This window comes from Pseudophryne corroboree, chromosome 7, assembly GCF_028390025.1.
Source record: "Pseudophryne corroboree isolate aPseCor3 chromosome 7, aPseCor3.hap2, whole genome shotgun sequence".
Taxonomy (NCBI): domain Eukaryota; kingdom Metazoa; phylum Chordata; class Amphibia; order Anura; family Myobatrachidae; genus Pseudophryne; species Pseudophryne corroboree.
The window spans coordinates 65742464-65757805 of NC_086450.1; positions in this window are offsets into that span (position 1 = coordinate 65742464).

A 15342-nucleotide genomic window follows, 5' to 3' on the forward strand; every position below is an offset into this window, starting at 1 on the left:
AGGAGAGATAGGAGGGTGGAGAGAGCTGTAAGTGACCCAAGGATCCAGCTTCTCCTCCTCTCTGCCTGGGTGTCTGTGTCCTATGTAACCTGGCATTATTCAACTATTAGTTTAAATCTAATATACCTAGGGTGACCATATTATCCCTTTTACCTGGGACGCTCATGGATTACACAGGTTCTGTGGCTGGCTGACTTCAAGCCTACATTTCAGCTGGTTTTAATCAGACACAGAACCTGTGTAATCCATGAGCGTCCTAGGTAAAAGGGATAATATGGTCACTCTAAATAGACCCCATTGGATTAAATTTAATATACACAAACCATACATCCTAACATGACCCAGTCCTGGAGGGATAACATGCTATCTTAAGTTATGATTGCAATCGCCTGTGGTGAAGCACCTTTCTTATCTATTAAATAGTTCAATACAAGTGACACTGATCATATATTAATAAGGAAGTCCAGGTAGAGAGCATTTTGTCCCTCCTGGAATGGGTCATGTTGAGGGGTATGCACAATCTAAAATACACCCCCCCGCCTTCCACCGGGGACCCTCTTGTCTTAAGTGCCCGGGCACCCCCAAGGCTTAATCCGGCCCTGGGGAGGGGTGACCCAGGGGGAGATGACCATGACCCCATTGTGAATATAGGATTTGCCAGCAGTTGTTGTGTCAAGCAGTGCACACGTGTCCATACCTCCCAACCTGACCCTCTCCAGGAGGGACAGAATACTCTGCTCCTGGACTTCATTATTAATTTGATTGCCATCACCTGTGCTGAAACACCCTTCTTATCCATTAACCTGTTCAAAACCGGTGCCGGCAATAATAAATGAAGATAAAAGTCCAGAAGCAGAGCATTGTGTCCCTCCTGGAGAGGGTCATGTTGGGAGATATGCGTGTCGCATATGAAATTAATCAGCACAGCCTCCTGGTGTGTCCCAGTCCAATCACATTGCCACTAAGATGCATTTTGGGGTACAGAGGCACAATAAAAGATGCCCGGCACTAGCGGAGTCTCACGGGACCTGGCGCACCAAAAGTAGCTGGCGTGACTGCAGCAATGATGTATGAGGACACATCTGTACCTGTTCTATGGCTTACCTCCTGAGCCCCCCTCCCCACAGCTCTCCCTGTATCTCTCATTATCCCCTTCATATATCTCTCTACCCCCTTCCACCCTCCATAGTAGTCCTGTTGCCTCCTGAGCCCCTCTTTCTCCATATCTCTCTGGCAGGCCCTCCCTTGCATAACAGTCCCATTGCCTCCTTGAGACCCCCCTCACCAATTAGTGATGAGCGGGTTCGGATCCTCGGAATCCGACCCACCCGAACTTCACCTTTTTTTTACACGGGTCCGAGCGACTCGGATCCTCCCGCCTTGCTCGGTTAACCCGAGCGCGCCCGAACGTCATCATCCCGCTGTCGGATTCTCGCGAGACTCGGATTCTATATAAGGAGCCGCGCGTCGCCGCCATTTTCACACGTGCATTGAGATTGATAGGGAGAGGACATGGCTGGCGTCCTCTCCGTTATAGTAGAACACAGAGTGACTTAGTTAGTTATAATTGTGAGGAGGATTGGGGACGGGGAGCAGCTGTTAGGGAGTACAGTGCAGGGTTTTGATTATACCACCAGTGAGTTTAATCCTTTGTTTCTCTGCCTGAAAAAAACGCTCCGACCACCATATCTGTGCTCACTCAGTGTGCTGCACTGCTGCATGATATATCTGTGCTGAGTGCACTGCTCTGCTCACACTGCCTAATTGTGGGGACTGGGGAGCAGTTATAGCAGGAGTACAGTGCACAGTTTTGCTGACAGTGACCACCAGTCCAGTATACGTTTGTCTGCCTGAAAAACACTCCTGTGTTTTTTTTTTCTTTTCTTCATACTAGTTTAGCAGTCTGCTGACAGTGTCCACCAGGTCCGTCATACAGTATATTATATATATAAGCAGCAGTACGGTAGGCCATGGCTGTACCTACCTCTGTGTCGTCAGTGCACTCGTCGTCCATAAGTAATATAATACTATACTATCCATCCATCTACATTGTATACCTGTGGTGTTTTTTTTTTTCTTCATACTAGTTTAGCAGTCTGCTGACAGTGTCCACCAGGTCCGTTATACAGTATATTATATATATAAGCAGCAGTACGGTAGGCCACGGCTGTACCTACCTCTGTGTCGTCAGTGCACTCGTCGTCCATAAGTAATATAATACTATACTATCCATCCATCTACATTGTATACCTGTGGTGTTTTTTTTTCCTTCATACTAGTTTAGCAGTCTGCTGACAGTGTCCACCAGGTCCGTTATACAGTATATTATATATATAAGCAGCAGTACGGTAGGCCACGGCTGTACCTACCTCTGTGTCGTCAGTGCACTCATCGTCCATAAGTAATATAATACTATACTATCCATCCATCTACATTGTATACCTGTGGTGGTTTTTTTTTTCTTCATCCTAGTTTAGCAGTCTGCTGACAGTGTCCACCAGGTCCGTTATACAGTATATTATATATATAAGCAGCAGTACGGTAGGCCTCGGCTGTACCTACCTCTGTGTCGTCACTCGTCGTCCATAAGTAATATAATACTATACTATCCATCCATCTACATTGTATACCTGTGGTGTTTTTTTTTTTTCTTCATACTAGTTTAGCAGTCTGCTGACAGTGTCCACCAGGTCCGTTATACAGTATATTATATATATAAGCAGCAGTACGGTAGGCCACGGCTGTACCTACCTCTGTGTCATCAGTGCACTCATCGTCCATAAGTAATATAATACTATACTATCCATCCATCTACATTGTATACCTGTGTTGTTGTTTTTTTCTTCATCCTAGTTTAGCAGTCTGCTGACAGTGTCCACCAGGTCCGTTATACAGTATATTATATATATAAGCAGCAGTACGGTAGGCCACGGCTGTACCTACCTCTGTGTCATCAGTGCACTCATCGTCCATAAGTAATATAATACTATACTATCCATCCATCTACATTGTATACCTGTGTTGTTGTTTTTTTCTTCATCCTAGTTTAGCAGTCTGCTGACAGTGTCCACCAGGTCCGTTATACAGTATATTATATATATATAAGCAGCAGTACGGTAGGCCTCGGCTGTACCTACCTCTGTGTCGTCACTCGTCGTCCATAAGTAATATAATACTATACTATCCATCCATCTACATTGTATACCTGTGGTGTTTTTTTTTTTCTTCATACTAGTTTAGCAGTCTGCTGACAGTGTCCACCAGGTCCGTTATACAGTATATTATATATATAAGCAGCAGTACGGTAGGCCACGGCTGTACCTACCTCTGTGTCGTCACTCGTCGTCCATAAGTAATATAATACTATACTATCCATCTACATTGTATACCTGTGTTGTTGTTTTTTTCTTCATCCTAGTTTAGCAGTCTGCTGACAGTGTCCACCAGGTCCGTTATACAGTATATTATATATATAAGCAGCAGTACGGTAGGCCACGGCTGTACCTACCTCTGTGTCGTCACTCGTCGTCAGTAAGTAATATAATACTATACTATCCATCCATCTACATTGTATACCTGTGGTGTTTTTTTTTTCTTCATCCTAGTTTAGCAGTCTGCTGACAGTGTCCACCAGGTCCGTTATACAGTATATTATATATATAAGCAGCAGTACGGTAGGCCACGGCTGTACCTACCTCTGTGTCGTCAGTGCACTCGTCGTCCATAAGTAATATAATACTATACTATCCATCCATCTACATTGTATACCTGTGGTGTTTTTTTTTTCTTCACACTAGTTTAGCAGTCTGCTGACAGTGTCCACCAGGTCCGTTATACAGTATATTATATATATAAGCAGCAGTACGGTAGGCCACGGCTGTACCTACCTCTGTGTCGTCAGTGCACTCGTCGTCCATAAGTAATATAATACTATACTATCCATCCATCTACATTGTATACCTGTGGTGTTTTTTTTTTCTTCATCCTAGTTTAGCAGTCTGCTGACAGTGTCCACCAGGTCCGTTATACAGTATATTATATATATAAGCAGCAGTACGGTAGGCCACGGCTGTACCTACCTCTGTGTCGTCACTCGTCGTCCATAAGTAATATAATACTATACTATCCATCCATCTACATTGTATACCTGTGGTGTTTTTTTTTTCTTCATCCTAGTGTAGCAGTCTGCTGACAGTGTCCACCAGGTCCGTTATACAGTATATTATATATATAAGCAGCAGTACGGTAGGCCACGGCTGTACCTACCTCTGTGTCGTCACTCGTCGTCCATAAGTAATATAATACTATACTATCCATCCATCTACATTGTATACCTGTGGTGGCTTTTAGTTGTGCACAAAATATGGAGAACAAAAATGTGGAGGTTAAAAAAATAGGGAAAGATCAAGATCCACTTCCACCTCGTGCTGAAGCTGCTGCCACTAGTCATGGCCGAGACGATGAAATGCCATCAACGTCGTCTGCCAAGGCCGATGCCCAATGTCATAGTACAGAGCATGTAAAATCCAAAACACAAAAGATCAGTAAAAAAATGACCCAAAAATCAAAATTAAAAGCGTCTGAGGAGAAGCGTAAACTTGCCAATATGCCATTTACGACACGGAGTGGCAAGGAACGGCTGAGGCCCTGGCCTATGTTCATGGCTAGTGGTTCAGCTTCACATGAGGATGGAAGCACTCATCCTCTCGCTAGAAAAAAGAAAAGACTTGCGGCAAAAGCACAGCAAAGAACTATGCGTTCTTCGAAATCACAAATCCCAAAGGAGAGTCCAATTGTGTCGGTTGCGATGCCTGACCTTCCCAACACTGGACGGGAAGAGCTTGCGCCTTCCACCATTTGCACGCCCCCTGCAAGTGTTGAAAGGAGCAACCCGCAGTCCAGTTCCTGATAGTGAAATTGAAGATGTCAGTGTTGAAGTACACCAGGATGAGGATATGGGTGTTGCTGGCGCTGGGGAGGAAATTGACAAGGAGAATTCTGATGGTGAGGTGGTTTGTTTAAGTCAGGCACCCGGGGAGACACCTGTTGTCCGTGGGAGGAATATGGCCATTGACATGCCTGGTGAAAATACCAAAAAAATCAGCTCTTCAGTGTGGAAGTATTTCAACAGAAATGCGGACAACAGGTGTCAAGCCATGTGTTGCCTTTGTCAAGCTGTAATAAGTAGGGGTAAGGACGTTAACCACCTCGGAACATCCTCCCTTATACGTCACCTGCAGCGCATACATAATAAGTCAGTGACAAGTTCAAAAACTTTGGGCGACAGCGGAAGCAGTCCACTGACCACTAAATCCCTTCCTCTTGTAACCAAGCTCGCGCAAACCACACCACCAACTCCCTCAGTGTCAATTTCCTCCTTACCCAGGAAAGCCAATAGTCCTGCAGGCCAAGTCACTGGCAAGTCTGACGAGTCCTCTCCTGCCTGGGATTCCTCCGATGCATCCTTGAGTGTAACGCCTACTGCTGCTGGCGCTGCTGTTGTTGCTGCTGGGAGACGATCGTCTTCCCAGAGGGGAAGTCGGAAGACCACTTGTACTACTTCCAGTAAGCAACTGACTGTCCAACAGTCCTTTGCGAGGAAGATGAAATATCACAGCAGTCATCCTGTTGCAAAGCGGATAACTGAGGCCTTGACAACTATGTTGGTGTTAGACGTGCGTCCGGTATCCGCCGTTAGTTCACAGGGAACTAGACAATTTCTTGAGGTAGTGTGCCCCCGTTACCAAATACCATCTAGGTTCCACTTCTCTAGGCAGGCGATACCGAGAATGTACACGGACGTCAGAAAAAGACTCACCAGTGTCCTAAAAAATGCAGTTGTACCCAATGTCCACTTAACCACGGACATGTGGACAAGTGGAGCAGGGCAGACTCAGGACTACATGACTGTGACAGCCCACTGGGTAGATGTATTGCCTCCCGCTGCAAGAACAGCAGCGGCGGCACCAGTAGCAGCATCTCGCAAACGCCAACTCGTTCCTAGGCAGGCTACGCTTTGTATCACCGCTTTCCAGAATAGGCACACAGCTGAAAACCTCTTACGGCAACTGAGGAAGATCATCGCAGAATGGCCTTCCCCAATTGGACTCTCCTGGGGATTTGTGACATCGGACAACGCCAGCAATATTGTGAGTGCATTACATCTGGGCAAATTCCAGCACGTCCCATGTTTTGCACATACCTTGAATTTGGTGGTGCAGAATTATTTAAAAAACGACAGGGGCGTGCAAGAGATGCTGTCGGTGGCCAGAAGAATTGCGGGCCACTTTCGGCGTACAAGCACCGCGTACAGAAGACTGGAGCACCACCAAAAACAACTGAACCTGCCCTGCCATCATCTGAAGCAAGAGGTGGTAACGAGGTGGAATTCAACCCTCTATATGCTTCAGAGGATGGAGGAGCAGCAAAAGGCCATTCAAGCCTATACATCTGGCCATGATATAGGCAAAGGAGGTGGAATGCACCTGTCTCAAGCGCAGTGGAGAATGATTTCAACGTTGTGCAAGGTTCTGCAACCTTTTGAACTTGCCACACGTGAAGTCAGTTCAGACACTGCCAGCCTGAGTCAGGTCATTCCCCTCATCAGGCTTTTGCAGAAGAAGCTGGAGGCATTGAAGGAGGAGCTAAAACACAGCGATTCCGCTAGGCATGTGGGACTTGTGGATGGAGCCCTTCATTCGCTTAACCAGGATTCACGTGTGGTCAATCTGTTGAAATCAGAGCACTACATTTTGGCCACCGTGCTCGATCCTAGATTTAAAACCTACCTTGGATCTCTCTTTACGGCAGACACAAGTCTGCAGAGGTTCAAAGACCTGCTGGTGACAAAATTGTCAAGTCAAGCGGAACGCGACCCGTCAACATCTCCTCCTTCACATTCTCCCGCAACTGGGGGTGCGAGGAAAAGGCTACGAATTCCAAGCCCACCCGCTGGCGGTGATGCAGGGCAGTCTGGAGCGACTGCTGATGCTGACATCTGGTCCAGACTGAAGGACCTGCCAACGATTACTGACAAGTCGTCTACTGTCACTGCATATGATTCTCTCACCATTGAAAGAATGGTGGAGGATTATATGAGTGACCGCATCCAAGTAGGCACGTCAGACAGTCCGTACGTATACTGGCAGGAAAAAGAGGCAATTTGGAGGCCCTTGCACAAACTGGCTTTATTCTACCTAAGTTGCCCTCCCTCCAGTGTGTACTCCGAAAGAGTGTTTAGTGCCGCCGCTCACCTTGTCAGCAATCGGCGTACGAGGTTACTTCCAGAAAATGTGGAGAAGATGATGTTCATTAAAATGAATTATAATCAATTCCTCCATGGAGACATTCACCAGCAGCAATTGCCTCCAGAAAGTACACGGGGACCTGAGATGGTGGATTCCAGTGGGGACGAATTAATAATCTGTGAGGAGGGGGATGTACACAGTGAAAGGGGTGATGAATCGGACGATGATGATGAGGTGGACATCTTGCCTCCGTAGAGCCAGTTTGTGCAAGGAGAGATTGATTGCTTCTTTTTTGGTGGGGGCCCAAACCAACCAGTCATTTCAGTCACAGTCGTGTGGCAGACCCTGTCGCTGAAATGATGGGTTCGTTAAAGTGTGCATGTCCTGTTTTTACAACATAAGGGTGGGTGGGAGGGCCCAAGGACAATTCCATCTTGCACCTCTTTTTTCTTTCATTTTTCTTTGCGTCATGTGCTGTTTGTGGAGTATTTTTTTGAAGGGCCATCCTGCGTGACACTGCAGTGCCACTCCTAGATGGGCCAGGTGTTTGTGTCGGCCACTAGGGTCGCTTAGCTTAGTCACACAGCTACCTCATTGCGCCTCTTTTTTTCTTTGCGTCATGTGCTGTTTGGGGAGTATTTTTTTGAAGGGCCATCCTGCGTGACACTGCAGTGCCACTCCTAGATGGGCCAGGTGTTTGTGTCGGTCACTAGGGTCGCTTAGCTTAGCCATCCAGCGACCTCGGTGCAAATTTTAGGACTAAAAATAATATTGTGAGGTGTTCAGAATAGACTGAAAATTAGTGGAAATTATGGTTATTGAGGTTAATCATACTATGGGATCAAAATGACCCCCAAATTCTATGATTTAAGCTGTTTTTTAGGGTTTTTTGAAAAAAACACCCGAATCCAAAACACACCCGAATCCAACAAAAAAAATTCGGTGAGGTTTTGCCAAAACGCGTCCGAACCCAAAACACGGCCACGGAACCGAACCCAAAACCCAAAAAATTTCAGGTGCACATCACTACTCACCATATCATACTACCATATCTTCTATAGCAGTTCCATTGCCCCCTGAGCCCCCTCACTCCAAACCTTCCATATCTCTCTACACCCACTGACAAATTTATAATGGGTGCAGTGTGTGCGGTGCACATGGTCCCCCGGCGTCCAGGGGGGCCCATACCGCACACCCTGCACCCATTATCTCCTGTATAATAGCCCAGATCTGTGACTTTGTGATTCATTTGCTAACGCTGGGCGGAGTCACAACACTGGGCGGAGTTAGTCAAATGAGTCACAGATCTGGCCAAATCTACCCACCTCCCAGCTTTCTGCAGGAGCTTTCTTCAGGCAGAAGGAGGGACACACACTCGGCGAAAAGGGGGCGTGGCTTCACGGGAGGGCTCCCGTTTTCGTCAGTGAGGGGGCATGCCCAGCACTCTGTGAGCTGCTGGCATGCCCCCAGGGGCTGATTATGAGTCCGGGGGGCCCAGGGCACTTGAGACAGGGGAGCCCTATCTCATTGCTGTGCCTGCTGTGGGGTTGGGGGCGTGGCCTAATCGCGGCCCTCGCGGCCACGCCCCCTTATGCAAATTCCAATATTTTTTTATTTTATTTTTATGGAATTTTGGCCCCTCAGCTAGGGCTAAATACAGAGGAGGTGGTCGCTCCCCCCTACACACCCGCACAGGCAGCCTCCCTGTAACACCACAGACCTGCCAACACGCAGCAGCGTGTGCTGACTGTAGCACGATGCTGCCGTTGTTGCTGGCAGTATGGGGGGGGAGCTTCTGAGCTGGGACAGAGCTACTCCAGCCGGGGGGGGCCCCTAAAACTGTGGGGCCAACGGTACGTACCCCCTGCCCCCCCCCCACCTTAATCCGGCTCTGCTGCTGGAACCCCCCCTTAATCCGTAACCCCTGATGCCCCCTCTCCCTCTGTCTCCACTATTCACCACTGCTCTGCTAAGCAGAACAGCGAGTACAGGAGCTTTCCAACTGCCCCCCCCCCACCGCGGGACACTGCGACCCGCGGGTGGGACAGCGGGACAGACTCCAAAAAATGGGACTGTCCCGCGAAAATCGGGACATTTGGGAGGTATGGGGGTGTGTGAGAGGTATGTCATACAGACAGAGGGGCACCGGCTCACTGTGTGCTTGACCCCCCACATCGGCATACTCAGCAGGGTCTCTCTGGCGCGGAGGAGCGTCACTTTCTGGCACACTCCACGCTTCTTAGCTGCAGTTTTGTCGGGCACCTGCCGCTGTGCAGGTTCCGTACTGCCTCTGTTATCTCCAGCCCCGGCAACCCCACCGCTAGCTGCAGCGCTGCCACCCGCAGTGAGGTGCGCCCAGCTCATTCACACACTTTAGCTGGCGGGTAGCGCTGCAGAAATCCGAGCTGCTTGCAGGCTCCGACCCACTTCTCCCTCCAGCCGCAGCGTCTCCTGGGAGCTAACCAGTCACTCCCAGTCTCCACTTACCACAGTGCCCGGCAGCCGCGAGGTCCGCGCCACGTGCATGCTATGACCCCCTCCTCCCTCCAGCCGCAGCATCTCCTGGGGGCTAACCAGTCATTTCCAGTCTCACCTTACCACAGTGCCCGGCAGCTGCGCGAGGTCTGCGGTGTGTGACTGAGGAGGGGGGGAGGGATGCGGACGGGCAGAGGAAGCAAGACTCCAGCCTGAGAGAGTCAGCCATGCCAAGTCTCCAGCAGCAGCAGATCCCAACAGGTTGGAGTGGAACAGCAGCAGCCAGCAGCAGTGACTCCGGTAAGACACATCTGTCTGTCACCACTGTTTTGTCCCTAATACCAATACCAACGGCACCCCCGCACCTGCCCCTCCACCACCTGCAGCACCTCCGGACCTCCTTTCCCATCCGCTGCACCACCCGTACCTGCCCCTACCCTACCCATGGTGCCTGCGGTCCCCTACCCCACCCCCGGCACTCCCGTCCCTTCCCATCCCACAGCACCTCCGGAACCCTTCACCCATCCACAACATCCCCACACCTGCCCCTCTCCCACCCGTGGCACCCCTGCCCCTCCCCCACCTGCAGTGCCTCCGGACCCCTCCCCCATCTGCATCCCCCACTCTTCTGCCCCTCCCCCACCCGCAGCACCTCCCGAACCTTCCCCATTCGGGCCCCACCCCCACTTCTGCCCCCCCTCCACCCGCAGCATCTACAGACACCATCCGCAGTCCCCCCCGCACCCGCTACATTCTGTACATCGTGCCCTGCAGATGCTGTTCACGCCGTCGCAAGGGGCTGCGCCTCCTTCACCATCGCACGCCCTTTCATTGTGCAATATTTAACCACTAACAAAGGAATGCAGGTAATACTCCATATAATACAAATATTAAACCCCAGAAAGGCATGCAAGGGTTAAGGGGGCGTAGCCCCTTGCAACGGTGTGAAGAGCGCCCGTAGGGCGCGATGAAGCACCTAGTTACCTCATAAAAGCTGAGGAGAAACACACCATTGAAGAGTGGAGCTTCCTCCTCAGTCAGCCAGCACACTGCTCAGCGCCATTTTCTCTCTCTCCTCATTCTGCAGAGACAAAGCTGGTCCTCCTCCACTACTGAACAAGTATCAGGGTGCAAAACAGGGGGGCCACAGTGAATTTGGTGCTATATAATTGTGTGATTAACATTATAAAAGTGCTGAATGTCAGTGGGCATTTTGTATTCACAGACATTGTGTTACTGGCGCTGGGTTGTGAACTGGCAAATCCCATCTGTGTCCCTCTGACAGATTTTACTGTGGGTCTGTCCCCTATAAATCCCGGAGTGTCTGTGGTGTGGTTCTGCACGTGTGTGACATGTCTGTGGCAGGGAACTCTGTGGAGACATGTTAGGGACACAGAGGTGTAATATGACACCAAGAGTCTGACTGGGTGAAAGGTTACATGATAGTGTGAATCATGTCAGTAAGAGGTTGGCCTGAATCTCATACAGAAAATGAAAATAATCTGTTGAAGATGTGATTTTTAATAGTTCTGCCTTTCATCAACAGGGACCTTTCTGGGTCACATACAAATTTGCACAAATAGTACAAACTGATACCGACACGGACCCTGTTTCCTGTGTCGACACTAGTGATTCCAGGGGAATAGGTCCTAAGTTAGCAAAAAAGCAATCAAAACCTGTTTTAGCTATAAAGGAGGTGTTAGAAGTTACGAAGCCCCCTCTTTTACCACAAGGAGAGGGTTTACTTTAGTAAAGAAGTAATGTAATTTTCCCTCCACCTCAGGTCTGATTTAACCTGAAAAGAAATTTCAGATTCTCAAAAGGAATTCAGGCAGCTTACCTTTTTCCAAAAGAGGTGGGAGTCACCCCGCATTTTAGACAGGGCCCTGTCATAAAAGAGAAAAGGTGTTTCTCCCTGCGCCTGGAATGGCTTCACTTAAGGAGCCGACAGATCGCAAGTGAGTGAGGTGATTTATTGATGTGGCCAATGGGACACTACTCAGGCCTACCATTGTCTGTGAGTGGGTGAGTAGTGCTATTGAAAAGTGGTCAGAAAACTTGTCATTAGACATTGACACAATAGATGGAGACGAGATACTCCTAACGTTAGGTCATATCAAAGACGTTGCTGCGTACGTACTAGAATTGTACTTTGGAACAAGAACCACTACCATGGCAGTATCGACTCGGAGGGCGTTGTGGATTCGCCAGTGGAATCCTGATGTAGATTCCAAAATAAAATATGGAGGCTCTCCCGTATAAAGGTGAGGCCTTGTTTGGTGATGGGCTGGATGCGTTAGTCTCAGCGGCTACCGCAGGTAAGTCGACATTCTTGCCTTATGCTCCTACACCGGCGAAAAAGACACATCACTCTCGCATACAGTCCTTTCGGCCCAACAAATACAAAAAGGCCAAAGGTCTCCCATTTTTTTTTGCAGGAAGGGGAAAATGAAAGAAATCCGCAGCGTCTCCCGGACCGCAGGAGCAGAAGTCCACCCCTGCTTCTGCCAAATCTGCAGCATAACGCTGGGGCTCCCTTGCGGGAGTCCGCTCAGGTGGGAGCACGTCTGAAACTTTTTAGCCAAATCTGGATTCAATCTGGCCTGGACCAATGGGTCTTACAAATAGTGTCCCATGGGTACAAACTAGGGTTTCAAGACATCCCCCCCCCCCCCCCATGCCGATTTTTCAAATCAAGCTTGCCAGCTTCTCTTCCGGGAAGAGAGGCAGTAACAACGGCAATTCAAAAATTATGTCAGGATCAGGTCATCGTCCTGGTACCCTTGGCACAGTAAGGAGAAGGTTTTTTTATTCAAGCCTCTTCGTAGTTCCGAAGCCGGACGGCTCGGTCAGACCGATTTTAAACCTGAAAATTTGAATCTATACCTGAAAAGGTTCAAGTTCTAGATGGAATCCCTGAGGGTAGTGATTTCCAGTCTGGAAAAGGGGGACTTCATGGTGTCGGTAGACATAAAAGATGCTTACTTGCATGTTCCCATTTATCCTCCTTACGTAGCTTATCTGAGATTCGCAGTACAGGATTGCCATTACCAGTTTCAGACGTTGCCGTTCGGACTCTCTGCGGCATCGAGGGTATTCACCAAGGTGATGGCGGAGATGATGGTCCTCCTTCGTTAAAAAGGAGTCAATATAATTCCTTATCTGGACGATCTCCTGATAAAAGCGAGATTCAGGGAACAGTTGGTGCAGAACATCGCACTCTCCCTGTCAATACTCCAACAACAGGGTTGGATCATGAATTTTCCAAAGTCGCAGTTGGAACCAACGACAAGATTGTCCTTTTTAGGGATGATTCTGGACACAGAAGTATGGAGAGTATTTCTTCCAGTGGAAAAGGCTCTGGAAATCCAGAAAATGGTCGAACAAATATTGAAACCAACAAGCGTGTTGATCCATCAATGCATTCGGTTGTTGGGGAAAATGGTAGCGGCCTACGAGGCCATACAGTTTGGCAGATTTCATGCCAGAGTATTCCAGTGGAACCTGTTGGACAAGTGATCCGGATGCCACCCACACATACACCGGAAAATAATCCTGTCCCCCAAAGCCAGGATTTCGCTCCTGTGGTGGCTACCCAGTTCTCACCTACTAGAGGGACGCAGGTTTGGGATTCACGACTGGGTCCTAATAACCACGGATGCAAGTCTCCGAGGCTGGAGAGCTGTCACACAGGGGGAAAGCTTCCAAGGAAAATGGTCAAGTCAGGAAGCCTGCCTTCACATAAACGTTCTGGAATTGAGAGCCATTTGCAACAGCCTTCTATAAGCGGTACATCTTCTTCAAGATCATCCCGTGCAGATCCAGTCGGACAATGTAACAGCAGTCGCGTACATAAACAGGCAAGGCGGAACGAAAAGCAGAGCGACAATGGCAGAGGTGACAAGGATTCTCCTCTGGGCAGAAAGACATGTTAGAGCTCTGTCAGCAATTTTCATTCCGGGAGTGGACAACTGGGAAGAAGACTTCCTCAGCAGACACGATCTCCATCCAGGAGAGTGGGGCCTCCACCAAGAAGTCTTCGCAGAGGTGACAAGTCTTTGGGGAGTTCCTTAAGTAGACATGATGGCATCTCGTCTAAACAAGAAGCTTCAGAGATATTGTTCCAGGTTGAGAGACCCTCAAGCAATGGCAGTGGATATACTGGTGACCCAGTGGGTGTTTCGGTCGGTATATGTTTTCCCTCCACTTCCACTGATTCCAAAAGTTCTCAAAATAATAATAAGAACAAGAGTTTGAGCAATCTTCATTGCCCCAGACTGGCCAAGGAGGGCTTGGTATCCAGATCTTTAGGAGTTGCTCATAGAAGATCCTCGGCCTCTTCCTCCTCGAGAGGACCTACTGCAGCAGGGGCCGTGTGTGTATCAAGACTTACCGCGGCTACGTTTGACGGCATGGCTGTTGAGCGTCGGATCCTAGCCCGAAAGGGTATTCCCAAGGAAGTCATCCCCACTCTTATTCAGGCCAGGAAAGGAGTAACATCTAAACATTACCACCATATTTGGAGAAAATGTGTGTCTTGGTGTGAATCCAAGAAGGCTCCTACGGAAGAGTTTGATTTGGGTCGTTTTCTCCATTTTCTGCAGGCTGGTGTGGATGCGGGCCTTAGATTGGGGTCAATCAAGGTTTAGATTTCGGCCTTATAAGTTTTCTTTCAAAAACAATTGGCCTCCTTTCCAGAAGTTCAGACGTTCGTGAAAGGGGTTCTGCACATCCAGCCTCCATTTGTGCCTCCAGTGGCACCATGGGACCTTAATGTGGCGTTGCAGTTCCTTCAGTCGGGTTGGTTTGAGCCTCTACAAGAAATAGAGTTGAAGTTTCTCACTTGGAAAGTGGTGATGCTTTTGGCGTTGGAATCCGCAAGGCGGGTGTCTGAATTGGGGGACTTGTCCCACAAGAGCCCTTACCTGAACTCGTCAACATTTTCTTCCAAAGGTGGTTTTCCTCTTTCCACATAAACCAAATATTGTGGTGCCAGTTGCTACTGACACATTCGCTAAGTCAAAGTCTCTAGATGTGGTTAGAGCTTTGAAGATTTATGTCGCTAGAACAGCTCGGATACGGAAAACAGAGGTTTTGTTTGTCCTGTATGCTCCCAACAAGATTGGGTGTCCTGCTTCCAAGCAGACTATTGCGCGCTGGATCAGAGGTACGATTCAGCAAGATCATTCTACGGCTGGATTGCCGTTACCGATGTCGGTGAAGGCCCATTCTACTAGGAAGGTGGGCTCCTTCTGGGCGGCTGCCTGGGGGTCTCGGCATTACAACTTTGCCGAGCAGCTACTTGGTGGGTCAAACACATTTGCAAAATTCTACAAGTTTGACACCTTGGCCGATGAGGACCTAAAGTTTGGTCAATCGGTGCTGCAGGGTCATCTGCACTCTCCCGCCCGTACTGGAGCTTTGGCATAGACCCCATGGTCTTGATGTTGTCCCCAGCATCCTCTAGGACGTATGTGAAAATAGGATTTTGATAACCTACCGGTAAATCCTTTTCTCCTAGTCCGTAAAGGATGCTGGGCGCCCGTCCCAGTGCGTACTTTACCTGCAGTTTAGTTATTACAGTTACACAAGTTGTGTTATCTTGGTTTCAGCATGTTGC